At 36.8% G+C, this 23,043-nt stretch overlaps 1 protein-coding gene across 4 annotated transcripts in view; it reads right to left on the bottom strand.

Annotated features, from left to right (window-relative positions):
* The window catches only part of DIAPH2 (diaphanous related formin 2), an 886,034-nt gene that overhangs the window by 768,401 nt on the left and 94,590 nt on the right, over positions 1 to 23,043 (bottom strand). The window lies entirely within an intron of this gene.

Genomic DNA, 23,043 nt, shown 5'->3' with positions numbered 1-23,043 from the left:
TGTTTTCTTCTGGAATGCTGGGGTGAGGGGAACAGAACTGCTCCTGGATGAGAGTTAATAAACTAGTATGTGTATAATTACCTCATAAAGTTCAAACAAAACAGATAATAACTGCTTATTTTTATTTGTTATTTTCAGTAAGTAATTAAAAGGTTTTCACAGAGTTTTTACCAATAAGCTAAGGCAGCGAACAGTATTTAAATAATGAATCCATTATTCCATAATAATATTTCTTTAAAAAATAAAAGGGGAAGGGGAAATAAGGGAAAGTTCTACTTTAAAGAAGAATGCTAAAAAAAACAGGGTACAAATGAACTTATTTACAAAACAGAAGCAAAATCATGAATGTAGAAAACAAACTTATGGTCACCAGGGGATGGGGGCAGGGAGAGATAAGTTGGGAGATTGAGACAGACATATACACACTACTACATATAAAATAGATAACTAATAAGAACCTGCTGTATAGCACAGGGAACTCTACTCAGTACTCTGTAATGGCCTATATGGGGAAAGAATCTAAAAAAAAAAGAAGAGTGGATATATGTATATGTATAACTGATTCACTTTGCTGTACCCCTGAAACTAACACAACACTGTAAATAAACTACACTCCAATAAATTTTTTTTAAAAAATAGAAGAATGCTAGATGATAAATGTAGAAGGAATGATAAAATTAGAAATCACCATTTTGTAAAAACCCCAGTTATAAATTGATTCAGACAAGAATCATCAACCAACGTTAAAACTATGTGAAATGACACTGGGGAACAGGTTATTTATGTGATCTCAAAGTATAACCCCACAGATCATTTGTTAACTGCAAAGAAAAATATGGAAGATACCTTCTCGACCAAACTACCACCCTTAACATCACCAATAATGGGGCAAATTGATATCCACGTGCCCTAGGAAGTGATACACTGAGGAAAAACAAGACCCACGTAGCATGCTTGAAAAAAATGTTTACCCTGAATCTCATTATAGGGAAACAGTTAGACAAATGCAAATTGAGAAACATAAGGTAAAACTGGTTTGCCCTCATCAAAACACTAATGAAATGAAATAAAATTTTAAAGTCTAGGAACTGTTCTTGGTTAAAGAAGACTAGAAAGATATGACAAATAAATATAACATGTGATCTCTGATTGGATTCTAGAGAAAAGAAGTTATGAAAGACATTCCCAAAGGGATAGTTCGGGAAACATGAATATGGGCTGTATATTAGGTAACAGTATTGTATCAGTGATAAATTCTCTGTGTTTTAAAATTACACTATGCTTATACAGGAGAAGGTCCTTGTTCTTAAGAGATACACACAGAAGAGAACAACCTTCAAGATGGTGGAGGAGTAAGACATGGAGATCACCTTCCTTCCCACAGATACATCAGAAATACATCTACATGTGGAACAACTCCTACAGAACACCTACTCAATGCTGGCAGAAGACCTCAGACCTCCCAAAAGGCAAGAAACTCCCCACATGCCTGGGTAAGGCAAAAGAAAAAAGAAAAAACAGAGACAAAAGAATAGGGACAGGACCTGCACCAGTGGGAGGGAGCCATGGAAGAGGAAAGGTATCCACCACACCCTAGGAAGCCCCTTCGCGGGTGGAGATGGCGGGTGGTGGGGGCGAAGCTTCAGAGCCATGGAGGAGAGCGGAGCAACAGGGGTACGGAGGGAAAAGCAGAGAGATTCCCTCACAGAGGATCACTGCCGACCAGCACTCACCAGCCCGAGAGGCTTGTATGCTCACCCGCCGGGGCAGGCAGGGGCTGGGTGCTGAGGTTTGGGCTTTGGAGGTCAGATCCCAGGGAGAAGACTGGCGTTGGCTGCGTGAACACAGCCTGAAGGGAGATAGTGCACCACAGCTAGCCGGGAGGGAGTCCAGGCAAAAGTCTGGACCTGCCTAAGGAGCAAGAGACCATTGTTTTGGGGTATGCAAGGAGAGGAGATTCAGAGCACCACCTAAACAAGCTCAAAAGACGGGCGTGAGCCACAGGTATCAGTGTGGACACGAGAGATGGGCATGAAACACTAACGCTGCTGCTGCAGTGACCAAGAATCCTGTGTGCAAGCACAGGTCACTAACCACACCTCCCCTCCCAGAAGCCTGTGCAGCCCGCCACTGCCAGGGTCTCGTGATCCAGGGACAACTTCTCCGGAAAAACACACAGCGTGCCCCAGGCTGTTGCAACATCACACTGGGCTCTGCCGCCGCAGGCTAGCCCGACATGCCATACCCCTCCCTCTCACCGGCCTGAGTGAGCCAGAACCCCCTAATCAGCCGCTCCTCTAACCCCCTCCTGTCTGGGCAAAGAACAGGTGCCAGAGGGCAACCTACATGCAGAGGCAGGGCCAAATCCAAAGCTGAACCCCAGGAGCTGTGCGAACAAAGAAGAGAAAGGGAAATTTCTCTGTGCAGCCTCAGGAGCAGCAGATTAAATCTCCACGATCAACTTGATGTACCCTGCATCTGTGGAATACATGAATAGACAAAGAATCATCCCAAAACGTACGTGGTGGACTTTAGGAGCAACTGTAGACTTGGGGTTTGCCATACGTGACTGACTAGTTTCTGACTTATATATTTATCTTAGTTTAGTTTTTAGTGCTTCTTATCATTGGTGGATTTGTTTACTGGTTTCATTGCACTCTTCTTTTTCTTTATATTACTTTTTTATTTTTTATTTTAATAATACTTAAATTTTTTTTTTCATTTTAATTATTTTATTTTTGCCTTTCTTTCTTCTATTTCTCCCTTTTTTTCTAAGCCATGTGACAGACAGGGTCTTGGTGCTCCGACCAGTGTCAGGCCTGAGCCTCAGAGGTGGTAGAGCTGAGCTCAGGATACTGGAAAACCAGAGACCTCCTGGCCCCAGCTAATATCAATCAGCAAGGCCTCTCCCAGAGACCTCTATCTTGACGCTAAGACCCAGCTCCACTCAACGATGAGCAAGCTCCAAAGCTGCACACCCCATGCCAAACAACTAGCAAGACAGGAACAAAACCCCACCCATTAGCGGATAGGCTGCCAAAATCATAATAAGTTCACAGAAATACCAAAACACACCACTGGACATGGTCCTGCCCACCAGAAAGACAATATCTAGCCTCACCCACCAGAACACAGGAACAAGTCCTCTCCACCAGGAAGCCTACACAACCCATTGAACTACCCATACCCACTGTGGGCAGACACCAAAAACAATGGGAACTACGAACCTGCAGCCTGCGAAAAGGAGACCCCAAACACATTAAGTTAAGCAAAATGAAAGAAAGAGAAATACGCAGCAGATGATGGAGCAAGGTAAAAACCTACCAGACCAAACAAATGAAGAGGAAATAAGCAGTTGACCTGAAAAACAATTCAGAGTAATGATAGTAAAGATGATCCAAAATCCTGGAAATACAATGGAGAAAATAAAAGAAAAGTTTAACAAGGATCTAGAAGAACTAAAGAGCAAATAAACAATGATGACCAACACAATAGATGAATTTAAAATTTTTCTAGAAGGAAACACAAGAGAAGGAAAACAACTACAATAACAAACCCAAAACAATTAAGAAAATGGTAATAAGAGCATACATATAGATAACTACCTTAAATGTAAATGGATTAAATGTTCCAACCAAAAGACACAGACTGACTGAATAGATTAAAAAAAAAAACAAGACCTGTATATATGGTGTCTACAAGAGACCCACTTCAGACCTAGGGACACATACAGGCTGAAAGTGAGGAGATGGAAAAAGATATTCCATGCAAATGGAAATCAAAAGAAAGTTGGAATGGCAATTCTCATAGCGGACAATATAGACTTTAAAGACTATTACAAGAGACAAAGAAGCACACTACAAAATAATCAAGGGAACAATGCAGAAAGAAGAGATAAGAATTGTAATTTATGCACCCAAAATAGAAGCACCTCAATAAGTAAACTGCTAACAGCCATAAAAGGGGAAATTGATAGTAACACAATAATAATAGGGGACTTTAATATCCCACTCTCAACAATGGACAGATCATCCAAAATGAAAATAAATAAGAAAACACAAGCTTTAAAAGATACATTAAACAAGATGGACTTAATTGATATTTATAGGACATTCCATCCAAAAACAACAGAATACACTTTCTTCTCAAGTGCTCATGGAACATTCTCCAGGAGAGATCATAACTTGGGTCACAAATGAAGCCTTGGTAAATTTAAGAAAACTGAAGTTGTATCAAGTATCTTTTCTGACCACAATGCTATGAGACTAGATATCAATTACAGGAAAAAAACTGTAAAAAATACAAACACTTGGAGACTAAACAATACATGACTAAATAACCAAGAGATCATTGAAGAAATCAGAGTGGAAATAAAAAAAAAATACCTAGAAACAAATGACAGTGAAAACACGACGGCCCAAAATTTCTGGGATGCAGCAGAAGCAATTCTAAGAGGAAAGATTATAGCAATACAATCCTACCTCAAAAAACAAGAAAAATCTCAAATAAACAACCTAACCTTACACCTAAAGCAATTAGAGAAAGAAGAAAAAAAAACCCAAAGTTAGCAGAAGGAAAGAAATCATAAATATACGATCAGAAATACATGAAAAAGAAATGAAGGAACCAGTAGCAAACATCAGTAAAATGAAAAGCTGGTTCTTTGAGAAGATAAACAAAATTGATAAACCATTAGCCAGACACATAAGAAAAAAAGGGAAAAGACTCAAATCAACAGAATTAGAAATGAAAAAGGAGAAGTAACAACTGACACTGCAGAAATACAAAGGATCATGAGAGATTACTGCAAGCAGCCATATGCCAATAAATTGGACAACCTGGAAGAAATGGACAAATCCCTAGAAAAGCACAACCTTCTGAGACTGAACCAGGAAGAAATAGAAAATATAAACAGGCCAATCACAAGCTCTGAAATTGACACTGCAATTAAAAATCTTCCAACAAATAAAAGCCCAGGACCCGAAGGCTTCACAGGCAAATTCTACCAAACCTTTAGAGAAGAACTAACACCTATCCTTCTCAAACTTCGAAAATATAGCAGAGGGAGGAACACTCCCAAACTCATTCTATGAGGCCACCATCACCCTGCTACCAAAACCAGACAAAGATGTCACACAAAAAAAGAAAACTATAGGCCAATTATCACTGATCAACATAGATGCAATAATCCTCAACAAAACACTAGCAAACAGGATCCAGCAGCACAATAAAAGGATCATATACCATGATCAAGTGTGGTTTATCCCAGGAATGCAAGGATTCTTTAATATATGCAAATCAATCAATGTGATATACCATATTAACAAACTGAAGGATAAAAAACATATGATCGTCTCAACAGATGCAGAAAAAGCTTTTCACAAAATTCAACACACATTTATGACAAAAGCTCTCCAGAAAGTAGGCATAGAGGGAACTTCCCTCAACATAATAAAGGCCATATATGACAAACCCACAGCCAACATCGTTCTCAATGGTGAAATATTGAAACCATTTCTACTAAGATCAGGAAAAAGACAACATTGCCCACTCTCACCACTCTTATTCAACATAGTTTTGGAAGTCCTAGCCACAGCAATCAGAGATGAAAAAGAAATACAAGGAACCCAAATCGGAAAAGAAGAAGTAAAACTGTCACTGTTTGTAGATGACATGATATTATAGATAGAAAATCCTAAAGACTCTACCAGAAAACTACTAGAGCTAATCAATGAATTTGGTAAAGTAGCTGGATACAAAATTAATGCACAGAAATCTCTTGCATTCCTGTACATGAATGATGAAAAATCTGAAAGAGAAATTAAGGAAACACTCCTATTTACCACTGCAACAAAAATAATAATATACCTAGGAATAAACCTACCTAAGGACACAAAAGATCTGTGTGCAGAAAACTATAAGATACTGATGAAAGAAATTAAAGATGATACAAACAGATGGAGAGATATACCATGTTCTTGGTCTGGAAAAATCAACATTGTGAAAATGACTCTACTACCCAAAGCAATCTACAGATTCAATGTAATCCCTATCAAACTACCACTGGCACTTTTCACAGAACTAGAACAAAAAATTTCACAATTTGTATGGATACACAAAAGCCCCTGAATAGCCTAAGGAATCTTCAGAAAGAAAAACGGAGCTGAAGGAATCAGGCTCCCTGACTTCAAAGTATACGACAAAGCTACAGTAATCAAGACAGTGTGGTACTGGCACAAAAACAGAAATATAGATCAATAGAACAGGATAGAAAGCCCAGAGACAAACCCACACACATATGGTCATCTTGTCTTTGATATAGGAGACAAGAACACACAATGGAGAAAAGACAGCCTCTTCAATAAGTGGTGCTGGGAAAACTGGACAGCTACATGTAGAAGACTGAAATTAGAACACTCCCTAACACCATACACAAAAATAAACTCAAAATGGATTAAAGACCTAAATGTAAGGCCAGTCACTATAAAACTCTTAGAGGAAAACATAGCAGAACACTCTGACATAAATCACAGCAAGATCCTTTTGACCCATCTCCTAGAGAAATGGAAAAAAAAAGAAAATAAACAAATGGGACCTAATGAAACTTAAAACCTTTTGCGCAGAAAAGGAAACAATAAATGAGATGAAAAGACAACTCTCAGAATGGGAGAAAACATTTGCAAATGAAGCAATGGACAAAGGCTTAATCTCCAAAATATATAAGCAGCTCATGCAGCTCAATATTAAAAAAAAACAAACAGCCCAATCCAAAAATGAGCAGAATACCTAAATAGGCATTTCTCCAAAGAAGATATACAGATTGCCAACAAACACATGAGAGGATGGTCAACATCACTAATAATTAGAGAAATGCAAATCAAAACTACAATGAGGTATCGCCTCACATCTGTCAGAATGGCCATCATCAAATATCTACAAACAATAAACGCTGGAGAGGGTGTAGAGAAAAGGGAACCCTGTTGTACTGTTGGTGGGAATGTAAATTGATACAGTCACTATGGAGAACAGTATGGAGATTCCCTAAAAAACTAAAACTAGAACTAACATATGACCCAGCAATCCCACTACGGGCATATACCCTGAGAAAGCCATAATTCAAAAAGAGCCATGTACCAAAATGTTCATTGCAGCTCTATTCACAATAGCCCGGAGATGGAAACAACCTAAGTGTCCATCATCGGATGAATGGATAAAGAAGATGTGGCACATATATACAATGGAATATTACTCAGCCATAAAAAGAAACGAAACTGAGCTATTTGTAATGAGGTGGATAGACCTAGAGTCTGTCATACAGAGTGAAGTAAGTCAGAAAGAGAAAGACAAATACCGTAGGCTAACACATATATATGGAATTAAAAAAAAAATGTCATGAAGAACCTAGGGGTAAAACGGGAATAAAGACACAGACCTACTTGAGAATGGACTTGAGGATATGGGGAGGGGGAAGGGTAAGCTGTGACAAAGCGAAAGAGAGGCATGGACATATATACACTACCAAACGTAAGGTAGATAGATAGTGGGAAGCAGCCGCAGAGCACAGGGAGATCAGCTCGGTGCTTTGTGACCGCCTGGAGGGGTGGGATGGGGAGGGTGGGAGGGAGGGAGATGCATGAGGGAAGGGATGTGGGAACAGATGTATATGTATGACTGATTCACTTTGTTATAAAGCAGAAACTAATAAATAAATAAATAAATAAATAAATAAGAGTCATGTACCACAATGTTCACTGCAGCACTATTTACAATAGCTGGGACATGGAAGCAACCTAAGTGTCCATCAACAGATGAATCAATAAAGAAGATGTGGCCCATATGTACAATGGAATATTACTCAGCCATAAAAATAAATGAAATTGAATTATTTATAGTGAGGTAGATGGACCTAGAGTCTGTCATACTGAGTGAAGTAAGTCAGAAAGAGAAAAATACTGTATGCTAACACATATATATGGAATCTAAAAAAAAAAATGTTTCTGAAGAATCTAGGGGCAGGACAGAAATAAAGATGCAGTCTTAGAGAATGGACTTGAGGACATGGGGAGGGAGAAGGGTAAGCTGGGAAGAAGTGAGAGAGTGGCATGGACATACACTACCAAATGTAAAATAGATAGCTAATGGGAAGCAGCCGCATAGCACAGGGAGATCAGCTCAGTGCTTGGTGACCACCTAGTTGGGTGGGATAGGGAGGGTGGGAAGGAGACACAAGAGGGAGGGTATAAGAGGATATATGTAGACGTATAGCTGACTGGCTTTGTTATACAGAAGAAACTAACACAACAATGTAAAGCAATTATACTCCAATAAAGATGTTCAAAAAAGAGAGAGAGATACATGCTAAAGTATTTAGGGGTAAAGAGTTATATATCAGCAACTAAGACTCAGAAAAGAATAAAAAGGAGAAGTAGAAAAATAAAAAGAGAATGTAGCAAATATGACAATGTGAAAAAATTAGAGAATCATGGTGACGGGTGTGAATATTCACTGTAATATTCTTTAATGATTCTGCAGATTTGAAACTTTTCAAAATAAGAAATTAAAGCAAATTATAAAATGTGGTAGTGAATACCTTGCTACAAAGGACAAAATAGGTAACTATAAAATAATTGATCTGTTCCTTTAATAAAGGTACTGACTGCCAAACTTTCAATCTTGCTTTAACTCAGTGGCAATGGTTAATTTGTTATATAGGAAAAGTTTATCAAATATTTTGGGTGATTTTAATCAATTTCTTAAAATGTGACAACTCAGAAATAAAATTAAAATTATGCACTTGTATACTCACACACAATCTGATGTGACATTGTATAATTGGACTACATTAAAAACAAAAGCATGAAATCATTTTTGCAGCTACTTCAGCCTAGTCATCTGTTTAATACAAGTAATCTTTCCAAATGGTCTTGCTTCATTTGCAACAGTAATTCAACCGCACCCCCCCAAAGTAATGAATATAGAGGTTTACACAATTTCATGAGAGTCACTGATACACTTTTCTGCTACTTAATATCCACTCAACACCTCTAGATTCTTCTCTAAATTATTCATATCTCATAAATAAGAAAAATATATTATAAATAGTTACCTGAGAAAATTGAGATTTAGTGTTGTTTCATATCTTGACGGCAATCTGTATATTATGTTCATCCAATAATGGAATAGATAGATCATGGACATTTTTTCATTAGTTTTTTTTAAGCAACCCAGGAAAACACGTAAAAATGGCCTATTACTGTCCACATACTCAAACATTACTAAATATAAAATCATGCCATAACTATACAAGGCATCAAATGCCTCTAGATACTGTGTTTACAGTAACCAGAATGTAATTAAATGAAGTGAGAGTGCCGGGATTGGTTAAAATACGACTTTGATATCAGAAGGTACAATTTACCAAAAATCATCTGTATCAGTTTACCTCATCATAAAATAGAGATGCATTTCTGAAGACGTATAGCTACAAAGAGTGATAGAAATCATGTTAAAAATAAAACTACACAACAGAGAAATGACTGGCTATCAGTACCAAATTACTAACTGTGGTTTATGTTAGGGTTATGAGGGTATGGTCTTTTTTTTTTTTCTTTTTTAATTCCCTCTCCTTAACTCCATTATCCAATTTTCTGAAACATATTGTATTACTCTTAGAATAACAAACTTGAAAAGTATTTGCTTTCAGTCATATATTTGGTTTAAAACATATTTAAAGGTAACATGGCCTTTTGTACGTAAACATTTGGCATTACTTAAAAAAAAAAAAGCCCAAATTCTTAAGTACTACTACAATATCAAAATACTACTCCAGAAACTTTCCCACCTCTGAGTTCATGTGACTTTAGTTTAGAAGTTGCTGAATCCCTAATTTGTAGAGTATATACAATATTCAGCTGAAGAAAAGAGTTCAAATGAAATGAGAAAATGAGACCATGGCCGTGCAGTTTCAAATGCAGACATTTTAATATTTAGATGGAAGACTGGGGATAATTCTCATGGTTCCTTGTGCCTTTTCATTAAAAGGGTGGCTTTTAAATGTAGTCTGTGGTCCGGGGAGCCTTCTTAGAAGACCTGAGCTTTTACAACAATTATAACTACAACTGGTTTCGAAACTGATCCTGAGGAATGAAGGAATGAATGCCTGCGTGCATGTGTCACTGTAAGCAGTAGTTGTGCTTTAGCGCTTTCTTCCAAAAAATGTGTATTAGGAACTACCGTGAGAATCATTTCTTTCATGAGTACCATAATAATGATTTCTATGTGCAGTGTGTTTTGCAGTTTACCAAGTACTTCATAATTCTATTAGGATGTCAGGAGAGCTACAGATAAAGAGACCTGGGCTCAGAAAAGGTTGAGTGCTTCACCCCAAATCACTTAGCCATTAAGAGACAGAGCCATGAGCCAAACACCAGGTCTTCTGAGTCCAAATGCAGTAATTTCTACTATGTTATAATTTACGCTCTAAGCATCCATTTTGTGTGGTGGCTTACGGATGGGTATGGTTTACCTTGTACACCAAGCTGTGAGCAAGCAATTCGAGAAAGACTCCAGGTGAAACATCCAGGATGTTTCTAGTTCATGTGATGAGGAGCTATTTTTGGAGTTTCCTACATAATGAGAAAAGAATGGGGTGGGGGACGGTTCTCAGTCTTTAATTTTAGTCATATCTGTACATAAAAATCACAATCGCTATCAACAGTGCCACTGTTAAAACTAAGAAACTACACACACTGAGTAAAATGAGAATGAGAGCATTTAAAATGGGTGTATTATCAAGTTGCACTTACAGTTCTGAAGCCCTAAACTGTACAGTCCAAAAGCAATTAAACAGAAGGCAGCACGATATGGAAAAGTTAAAGCAAGTGGGAGAAGAGGAAACTGAGGGGCCACTTAAATCTACAAGGTCCTAGGAGAGGTTGTCTGGGTGATGATGAACAACTGTCCCCAGTGGAAGTAGGAAACGTATCAAGAGGAAAGGGGCCTGAACTGCAATAGGATAAATTTAGTTTGTTCTTGAAAAAAATAAGATTTTAAGATGCTGGACTGCATTTCCAGTGGAAGAGGACTTCTGTTCTTGAAAAGCATTATGAAAGCACCTTTCTTATTTCAGTTTTTATACAGTTCAGTGTCAGAGGCATTGTGAATATGCAGAGATTGAACAAAAGGATGTTTAATTATTTTATTGCTGTTATAGCCTAGTGTATTTTAAAATGTCTAAGGAGTATTAAGACACAGTCCTTGCCCTTTGGGAGCTTATAAGCATTTTAATTACACAATCTTAATTAAACAAAACTAATGTTTAACTGAAATTAATTATAAAAGGCAATAATGCATAAGAAAGGTGAACACTGATGATATAAAACTTGAAGAAGCACAATGTCTAATCTAATTTAGACACAGGGAAAAGGGCTTTAAGAAATTAAAGGTAATACCTAATAATGGGATTATTTCTAATATTTATGTTTGGTTTACAAAGCAGCAGTATCTCTTTCCTCACATTTATGTTGCTCAGTACATTCTGTTCATCTGAGGTAACGTTACTTGTTTTTTAATATCTGCTATGAAAGCACAAAGACCATGTCTACTCAGTCATTTTTGGCCCATAGAGCAACATTTGCATAGCGGCACTTAATTCTCTGTGATAGGCAGGGCTCTCTCTGTGCTGTTGGTGTGATTAGAAGCATTCTCCAGCTGGTGGAAGATAATCCCCTATTAGCAATCCGTGAAGGACTAAATAAAAATGTTAGAAATAAAAAATACTGGAGAGGGTGTGGAGAAAAGGGGAACCTCCTACACTGTTGGTGGGAATGTAAATTGGTACAGCCACTATGGAGAAGAGTATGGAGGTTCCTTAAAAAACTGAAAATAGAACTACCATATGACCCAGCAATCCCACTCCTGGGCATATATCCAGACAAAACTATAACTCGAAAAGATATATGCACCCCAATGTTCCATAGCACCACTATTACAATAGCCAAGATGTGGAAATAACCTAGATGCACATCAACAGAAAAATGGATAAAGAAGATGTGAGATAGATAGATATAGATATAGATATAGATATAGATATAGATATACACATAATAGAATACTACTCAGCCACAAAAAAGAATGAAATTTTGCCATTTGCAACAACATGGACAGACTTGGAGCACATTATGCTAGGTGATATAAGTCAGACAGAGAGAAACAAGTACTGTATTATATCATTTATATGGGGAATCTAAAAAATACAACAAACTAGTTCTTTTCTTGACCTAAATGGTGATTAAGAGTGTTTGTCCTACTTCAAAAAATTAGAAATAGAACTACCATATGATCCAGCAATTCCACTTCTGGATATTTATCTGAAGGAAACAAACAAACAAGCAAAAAACTAACAGTAAAAGGTCTATGCACCATGATGTTCACTGCAGCATTATTTGCAATAGCTGAGACATGAAAGCAACCTAAGTGTTCATCAATGGATGAATGGATAAAGAAAATGTGGTACATATGCATAGTGTGAAATATTATTCAACCACATAGAAGAAGGAAATCCTGCTATTTGTGACAACATGGATGGACTTTGAGGGCATTATGCTAAGTAAGTTAAGACAGACAGAGAAAGACAAATACTGAAATATCTCACTTATATGTGGAATTTAATAAACAAAAACAAAAAGCCAAACTCAGAGATACAGAGAAGACATTAGTGGTTGCTGGAGGTAGGCCGGGGCAGGGAGGGGTGGGGTGCAAAAATGGGTGAAGGGGTTCAAAAGGGACAAACTTCCAGTTATAAAATAAATAAGTCCTGGGGATGTAATATACAGCATGGTGACTTTAGTTAATAACACCGTACTGTATATTTGAAAGTTGTTTAGAGTAGATGAAAAATGTGTAACTATGTGGGGTGATGGATGTTAACTAGACTTATTGTGGTGATCATTTTACAATATATACATAAATCGAATCATTATGTTGTATACCTGAAACTAATAGAATGTTATATGTCAATTATATCTCAATTAAAATATTTGTTGAGTATTTTTTTAAAAGTGTTTGTCCTAAACTATAAATCAAAAAGATACATGTACCTCTATGTTCATAGCAGCACTATTTATAATAACCAAGACATGGAAGCAACCTAAATGTCCATCGACAGATGAATGGATCAAGAAGATGTGGTATACATATACAATGGAATACTACTCAACCATAAAAAAAATGAAATAATGCCATTTGCAGCAACATGGATGGACCTAGAGATTATCATACTAAGTGAAGTAAGTCAGACAGAGAAAGACAAATATATGATATCACTTATATGTGGAATCTAAAATATGACACAAATGAACATATTTATGAAACAGAAACAGACTCACAGACATAGAGAACAGACTTGTGGTTGCCAAGGGGGAGAGGGATGAGGGAGGGATAGACTGGGAGTTTGGGATTAGCAGATACAAACTATTATATATAGAATGGATAAACAACAAAGTCCTACTGTATAGCACCGAGAACTATATTCAGTATCTTGTGATAAACCATAATAGAAAAGAATACAAAAAAGAATATATATGCATAACTGACTCACTTTGCTGTGCAGCAGAAATTAACACAACATTGTAAATCAACTATACTTCAATAAAATAAATTTTAAAAATAATAATAATGTTAGCAAAAGTAAGCACCCATGGTGATGACCATTATCCATAACTGCCTGGAATCTACCAAATTCTTACTCAGGTTTTGGTTAAGAGGCCAAGCTCTGGACTCAGTCTGACTGGATTCAAGTCCTAGTTATCTTACCTACTTGCTGTACAACCCCAGATAATGTACTTGCTTTCCTAAGCTTCACTTTCCTCCTCCAAACAATGGGGGTGATAATTGTTATGAGGATTAAATTGGTTTTTACATGAAACTTACTTAGCGTAGTTCCTGGCACTCAGTGCCCTCTAAAGGTTAGCTATTATTACGTGTTGAATATAACAGAATGAATATTATATACTGTATTAGTTTGCTAGGGCTGTCATAACAAAAAAAAAAAAAAAAAGAAGAAGAAGAAGATGATGAGAAAAGCAAAACTACAGAGCAGGTGGCTTAAACAACCAAAATTTATTTCCTCACAGTCTGTGGCTAGAATTCCAAGATCAGGGTTTCAGCAGGGTTGGTTTCCTCTGAGGCCTCTCTCCTTGGCTGACATATGGCCACCTTCTCTCTGTGTCCTCACATGGTGTTTCCTCTGTGCATTCCTCTGGTGTTTCTTTGTCCAAATTTCCTCTTATAAGGACACCAGTTAGATTGGATTAGGGTATACCCTAACAGCCTCATTTTAATTTAATAAACTCTTTAAAGGCCCTATCTCCAAATAGTCACATTCTCAGGTACTGGGGGTTAGGGCTTCAACATAGGACTTTTGGGAGATACAATTCAGCCCATAACATATACTTACCTCACTGTATGCAAAAACATTCCACACAATAAGAAAAACTGAAATAATTCTGAGGAAAAGTCTCAGTTCTCATAACTTCTCAGCTTTCGAACATAGAGAGAACCTATGTGACCTCATTTAACTCTGAGAGGATAGATAGATGGATATACAGATACACAGACACATATGCACACACACTCTCTATCTACCTAGTATACAGGTGCCAATCACACTTTGTAAAACAGCTCTCTGGATGCAAACCACTCTGCCAAGAAAGCATCATCATCAATGAAAATAAATGATTCACCTAAAGTATACAAAGTAGTTACTATACTCAAAGCACAAGAATTACACTGCATGAGCAATTATGTTCTCCTTAGATCACAAATTCGTTGAAGAAAGGAGCCATGACAGGTTAGTAAAAATTTACGAACAGATCAGCATAAAAAATGAACTTGGAAAGTTTTTTGTACCTTTGATTGACGCTCTTAAAATTCATTTTTGTTTTCAATATTGTTTTGATAGGCAATTGTGGTCACAATTAGAATAGCACATGCAATGAATGCAGTAATCCAGTATCTGAATTATGGTGACCACAATAAAAAAAATTACCTTAAATGTTACTAGTCACATGACCATTATTTAGCGATGCAGGCCCACAAAGCATTAGGCTCAAAAAGCATTTCATACAAGCATATAAACTGGATACTAATTCACGTTATGAATATCTGTTGACCACTGACAAAATACCCTGGACAGTATATACCACTCAAAAAAAAAACTCCATGGAAAATGGCCAGACCCCAGGAATCTGGGGATGGAGGCAATGTCTTCCTGAAAAAATGATGCACAGACCTACAGAAATACATATAGCATGTAGCTCAAATGAGAAAATGTGTGAAAGGGCTTTAAAAACTCCAAAGCACTTTATAAGTCTAAGGTGGCATTTTTAAGATGATCTTATTCTGCCCTTACCCCATTCAAAGGAGCTAATTATGATTCAACCAGTCTTTTCCTAACAAATAAGCAAGAACAAGAAATCTGATTAACTGAAATGGGAAATCAAACATGTGAGAAAAAGACCAAAATTTGATATACAGTAAGTTAAGGTAACTCTTTAATATTGATAATCATCTTAGAGTGTCTAATTTTTCCCCTGCTGACAACCCTACCTGGATCAAGAAAGCATTTTCTCGTAAGAAATATCCCTGTGTCATGCCACTTGTTTTATAATGGTAACAGTAAATTTTACACAGAGCTTTTAAAGGATATGTGGTATAGAGACCATACTATTTAACAACCAAAACAAACATTAAAAAACACTTCTCGATAGGGAGGGTGGGAGGGAGGGAGACGCAAGAGGGAAGGGATGGGGGAACAGATGTATATGTATGACAGATTCACTTTGTTATAAAGCAGAAACTAAAAAAAAAAAAAACACTTCTCATGTAATTATCTCATGCTCTATGGCTGATCAAAATTGTTGCCATAATTGAAAAAAAAAATTAAATAATAAATTTAAAAAATTGTTGCCATAAAAGAAAAATAAAAAAATTTAAAAATAAAAAATAAATAAAAATTTAATAAATATGAAATAATAACTACATGAGTGTTAAATGTCTTATACCATGCATCAGATTTTAAATGTATTCTTTTTACCTGATGATATACACAGAGAAAGAAGCTCAATCGAAAATTTTAACATGATCACAAGCAAAATACACAGAAAATAAACTTGCAGTGCAGAATTCTACATGAAAAGGATATCTTTTTGTTTCTAATATCAGGATACACTATAAAACATAACTACTCCATACTCATAAATATTAATGCATCAATTTACAAAATATATGTCTAAATGAAAGTCAATATTCATACTGTCTTTTCGATGTTTCCAAATGCCCAAGGTAAGATGACTTGCTAATATTTTATAATTGACATTATCTTAGCATTCCTTAAACAATGAATTTAATCTGGCATGATAAAATAATGTAATTTATGACAATGCACTGGAAGGGAAGGGACTGATAAGAAATTGTTCTAAAAATGAATGGAGGTTTAAATAACAAAACTTTTCAAAACATATGCAGATATTCCTATCCAAAACAAGTATAATACACAAGCCAGCTTGAAGTATCAAAACATAAGGAAATGGGAAGGAAGCTACTCATTGCACATAATGAATATGAAATTAGGAAAGACCAAAAGTGGAATGTTAATATTGCTTGTGCTATTTTTAAAAGATCACTTATAAAATATACCCTCATTAAACAGTCTTAGGTCTTATTTTCACCTGATTACCAAATGAGATTTTCTACTTTATATATACTAGTTAAAAATAATTGCACTGATTATTTTTATTCTGATTGAATTTAGATTTTTAACAAATTGTCACCACCATAAAACTAAATATTTTTCAGTAGCAACTATCCTACAATTTCTAAACCTGTAACAAGAGAAAGAGGAACAAAAAACAATCAAATTGGCGTACAAAAAAGCCATGTTTTATCAGGAAGCAGCTACTTCAAACTCCAATAATCAATGTTTTGTCTCCCCCTTCTGGACCATACAATTATTTTTTTAAAAAAGAAACAGCAAAGTAAGATTTGATCTTTTTTTCACAGGCTATATTCAAATAATTGGTCTGACACAAGTGTAACGTTACATGAAGTAATCATGACGATACTATTAGATCAGTAAACTAATAAAACTTCAATTTAATAATGTAATAGCAGCTTAACAGCCCACAAATACATACTGCCACGCTTAGTGGTATTTTATGGCTATTATAATTAGTAGGTAGCTTGTAGTAAGAAACACATCAATAGCATTTTGAATTTATTACTTTGAGCCTGGCTATAAGTTTACTGTTAACAGGAACTTTCTTTCAGCATGAACTTCTTCAACAGCCTAGGGAAACAAATTCATCTGACTCTATTTTGAGAAAAAGGTCCTATAATATTCACTCAATCGTGCCCAAAATTGCCATGCCCCAATTAGGGCAAAGAAACATACATGTGTACCTACCCTTCACCTATGATGGGGCTGTCCTTTTGACTCAGATTATTTAGAAACACTGCAAAACGTACAAATGTGACATCCTAATTACATAAAATGGCTTATCTAGTAAGCAATACTACAGGCCAACAAAATGATTAGCTCTTTTCTATCCGGGTCCACTGAGTCAACAAGAAACACACATGACCTTCATTCCCTAGTACAGGTAATGAGGCTGTGGTTTATAAACAGGTAAATGTCATTAGAATGATAAACAACATATGTTCAGCAGCATGTGCAGAGAATATATTTACAATAGTTAAAGTAGGTGCTTGAAACAGAAAACCTAATTATAAAATTCTACTCTATGCTACGAGTGCCAAAGAAATGGTCTTGCGTGGCAATAACTTTATTCTTGTTTCTGTGATTTTACTAATTTCTCCTTGATTAACATGTCTAAACTGAACTCATCCTGTTTTACTCCAAACGTAGTCTTGCTCCTGACTTCTCCATGAAGGCTCAAGTCACCATCACTTCAGTCACCCATGCTTGCAAATTCACTCATTATTGATTCACACATCTCCTCTGCCCTTTTTCATCATTTGCTGAGGCTGATATATTCTACTTCTGCAATCTCTCTCTCTCATCTATCACCTCCATTTAGTTTTCACTAACCACTCTCCATTCCAGGGTCTTATTACTTCAAGTACAGCAACAATTCCCAGCTTGATCTCCCTGCCCCAGTCTCTAACCTCTCTAATTTCCACTGCTCCATTAATCTTCCCCAAATGTAACTCAGATTTTGTCATTCCATTGCTCAATACCTTCCAGGATTCCTCACTGACTATTAAAGTACCATCTCCTTGGCATACCCCTCCTAAAATGACCTTAACCTACCTTTCCACATTTACAACCCCCTGATATACTTAACCTATGTTTTTAGTCACCTTAACAAAAACACCCCCGTACTTCCCCTTGGTTCACTCCACTCCATCCACAGTGGCCTCTTTGCAATTCTTCAAATACTCAAGGCACACTCCTGCCTCAAAGCCAGAGCACTTGATGCTCTATCTGCCTGTAAAGCTCTTCCCTAGATATTTGCATTGGCTCTCTCCAGTTTCACTCATGTCTCTGTTCAAATGTCATTTGCTCAGAGAGCTCACCTATCTAAAGCAGCACATCCCTGATCACACTCGGCTTTCTCATCTTACTTTTTTTCCTTCATAGCTCTTACCACTACCTGCCGTTATATTTGATATGCGTCTTACTGTCTGCCTCCCCAAGTAGAAATATAAGCTCCATGAGGAATTTATCTGTAATGGTTCATCATCCAAGCACCTAGAATAGTGTCTGGCACATAATAGGTGGGCAGTAAATTTTTATCCAAAAAAGAAAAGAATCTGTGGCTACAGAGATTAACCAGACCTAGAGAATGAATGAGTGCTGAATCAGGATTTAAATTCAGGTTTTTATGATGCCAAAATAAACACTATCCCAAAAGAGAACCCTACTGCTTGTCCTAGGTGCTCAACTATTTCTGTCATTAAGTTACTTTATATTTAACATTGTTAGGTCTGGTCATTATAATTCTATTTTCCAATTATCATGTAATCATGTCAATTTTTACCCTTTTTTCCCACAGAAGAATGGTTCTTCTTCCTCCTGTGGATACATTATTCCTGGTTTGCAGTGAAATCAAATTAGTCATTTTAGCTGATTCCCAAACCTGTTTCATGCAATGTGTTACTAAATAATAAAAACAATTTATTTTCTTTCTAAAAGTTTACAACACTTACCTATAACTAGAAGCCAATGAAAAAGTCACTCAGTTCTTTCTATCTCTATCCTACTCTAAGTTCTCTTTTGCTATTTTAAGATATTGATAAGAAGATATTCTACCCTTTCTTAGATAGTATCTATAACAAATCTTCAACTATCTTATTAAATCTTTAAAATAACCTTGTTATATTATCTTGAGACCATATATGAATTTTTTTCAAAGCCCAGCAATAATCTATACCACATAACACATAGCTTCCAATAAACAGGCAAAACATTCTCTTTCTTCCACCCAGCCAAATCCCTCCCAACATTCTTGACCCAGAATAAATCACTCTATTAAAGAGCACACATCTTGAATACTTAGCAAAAAAAAAAAAAAGAGGCAGCTCAAAGTCTCATCTTGTTTTACCATGTTATCTTCATGTTTTATGCCTGTCATACCAAGCATTTCATAAAATTTAATGCATTTAACCAAAAAAATGTAATTTAGACCTGCTATTTGCAAAGTTCTTAATATGTTAAATATATTAAATATAAACAATAAACTTCAAAACCGTCCTGAATTGAGTATTATTATCCTCATTGTGTTAATAGGGAGACTGAGGTTCAGAGACATTAAGTAAATTATTTAAGGTCACACAGTTAGTATGTAGCAGAGTTGGAATCTGAGCTCAGGTCTATTTGCCTCTGAATCCATGACCTCTACTAAAATTTGTATCCCTTCACAGGGTCTATATTGTGGACATAAAAAGACAGACCTGCACGGTAACAGAAAGTATTATTCAAGGACATACATTATTATAAACTAAAGTAATATAGGTGTATTATTAAAAAGGCCCTTAGAGAATACATAATGTAATAGAAACTATAAAATAGAGTAGAAAGTGATTCCAAAAGAAATTTAAAAATAAAGTGCTATAGAAGTTCAGAGAAATTATTAGGAGGAAATCAGGAGGTGGGGGAATGGGGGGGAAGGTCATTGGGATAGACTTCATGGAAGAGCTGAGGATGGGGAGAATGTTGACACAGGAAGGAAAATATTTGAAGCAAAAAAAAAAAAAAAAGATCCAATGAGCCAAGTCAGAAGCAAGACTGCTTGAGGCTGAGTGGGTGGTTATGTTCAGGTACAGCCTGATTTGTAAAGTAAATTTCTGAAAGAGAATAGTGAAAACTAAGGCTAATGGTAGTCTGAGATCAGGAGGACCTCAAATGCCTCCAATCCTGCTTCTAATCAACATTGGAAAGATAAAAGGAAGACAGGGTCATGAAGACCTGGTTCATTACATATTCCATCTTTCCAGTTTCAGTCTGACTTCTACATCACTCATTTTTTGACGAACATATGTAGTCTTTAGGCAACCAGAATACTTAAAGTGTTATTCTAGGATTTCTTCTCTGTTGAACACTTCTTATGAAATTCTTATCTGTCCATTTTATCAACAAACACTTCCCATCTTTTGTAGATTAGTGAGACCACGAAAAATAAGCCCTTTTGTACCTGACTTTCAACTAGTAATTTTAAATATTTTTCTTCACTCCTCTCTCTAGTCTCAACAAACAACAAAAAACCTTCCTCCTGAAAGCACCCTTCCCAGCTAAACTCTAGAATTAATTCCCTCATCACTTCCTCTAGAAGCTGGTCGATCCCTAGAGTGTCCTCCCCTTAGTTCAGGATTTGCAAACTCCAACATAATAAACAGCTCACAGATAAAACAATGGGTATGAAATCATTTCACTGTAGATCAATCATAACATCTTTCTCATTATAGTGTCTTTCAAAACACTCTCAGACAAGATGAAACTGTTCACTAAACCATAAGCAGCCACTTTGCAACCCTTCCTATACATCTTCAGGCCCTATCTTATATTCTGTTTTCCTGTCCACCTTCCCCATTAGACCTAGTATTTTGAGGGCACCAGCTATGTTCATTGGGGAAGAAAAACATATAACTTATCATAATAAAATGTGCTAAATATTATAATTGAGCTATATACACGGTGCTATGGAAAGGAAGGTGTTATCTAAGACAGCTTCTCCTTCAAAGACTGACATGAAGCTTAATTTTGATGGATATTTAGGAGCTTGCTGGGCACACTCAAGAAGAAAAGGGCATTCTGGCTCAAAGAAACAGAATGTGCTTGATTTAGAGGGATTAAAGAATAGGATGTTAAGGAATTGCCAAGTGTTCCTGTACAGACGGAGGACAGGCACATGTAAGAATGCAGCTGGAGGTGAAATTAGAAAAGGAAGTGGGGGGCCTCCCTGGTGGCGCAGTGGTTGAGAGTCCGCCTGCCGATGCAGGGGATACGGGTTCATGCCCCGGTCTGGGAGGATCCCATATGCCGCGGAGCGGCTGGGCCCGTGAGCCATGGCCGCTGGGCCTGCGCATCCGGAGCCTGTGCTCCGCAACGGGAGAGGCCACAACAGTGAGAGGCCCGCATACCGAAAAAAAAAAAAAAAAAAAAAAAAGAAAAGGAAGCGGGGATAAGATCACAAAAGGAATAGGGAGTCATTTGAAAGTTTTGATGGGGTAGAAGCAGTATCTCTTGTAACCATGTAGAGCATGTGTGGGTGGGGTGTGAGAGCCAAGACTAGGAGAGTATTGAGGAGACTGGGGCAGTCACAGGTGTGTTAAATGATGGGTCTGAGATTAGGGGAGAGAGCTGAGAGTTATTTAGGAGAAACAACTTGGTAACTGGATGTGGAGAAATCAGTAATCTTTCAGTAGCTTCTGGCATAGGCCATTGGATTGCTTATGGTACCAAGACCAGAAATATAGGCTGGCTCTGGTCCACATTAAAATGAGCTCCAGATTCCTTCATTACCCCAAACTCTGTTATTTAACCCCACCCTTATACACCTAAGCCTCCAGTTTAATGCAGGTCCCCACTGACTCACACATGTCTCCTAGGTAGCACCCCAAACAAATCTTTCTCTATCCTAATCCAGTATTTCTCAAAGTCAGCTCTTGAGCCTACCTTATCAGAATCTCCTGTGGTGCTTGATAAAAAGGCAGAGTTCTTGGCCCTATCCCAAACCCCATGAAGGACAAAATCTGCATTTTGATAACTTTCAACTTTAGGAACCACTAGCCTGATCCAGCCTACCTACTACTATCAAATTTATTTTTCTTAAGCCCTGCTTCCCTCATGTCACTTGCTTGCCCCAACCAATTTCTAATCTTCTACCTGGACTTCAAGATCCTCTTTCAACTTGATTTTTGAATCTTTCCAATTTACATTTTTGTTCTTTGTTCCAACAAAGTCAACCTCATCCCTCATTTCCCTCTTCTCCCCCCACCCCCTCCCAAACACAGTTTGGTTCTTTCTCCAAGCCTTTGCATTCAATATTACTTCCACAATCTGCGAGCTTCTCCATCATCTTTCCTCCCCTGTCAAATCTCAGCCAACAGATCCTGAAAGTCAAGAAATTTGCATGGAGTTTCTCTAGTTACTCTAACCCTACTTCTCTCTCCTGCTCATGTATTCCTATTACACTTACAATCAGCCGGCACAATTTAAGGTTTGATTATTTCAACATATATTATTGAAACTATAAGGTCTCATCTCATTCTTATTTGCCAGTCATCAGTGTGCCTAGCACAGTTCTTGGCACATAATAAGCACTGAAGAAATATTTGTTGATTTTTGAAATCACCCCAAAAGATGAATGGCTTTGTTTTCCCCTAAATGTCACGTGAATTCAAAAAGAAAAAAAAAAAAAGAGGACTTCAATTTTTAAAAGCAAAACAAATGTAAATATATTTACTATTCTAGATACCATGGTACTTGATAATGCTAAACATAATGTTTCCTGGCCTGTTTTCAAA

The sequence above is a fragment of the Mesoplodon mirus genome (assembly GCF_964341445.2).
Source record: "Mesoplodon mirus genome assembly, chromosome: X".
Taxonomy (NCBI): Eukaryota; Metazoa; Chordata; class Mammalia; order Artiodactyla; family Ziphiidae; genus Mesoplodon; species Mesoplodon mirus.
This window is presented reverse-complemented; position numbering and strand designations above follow the sequence as displayed.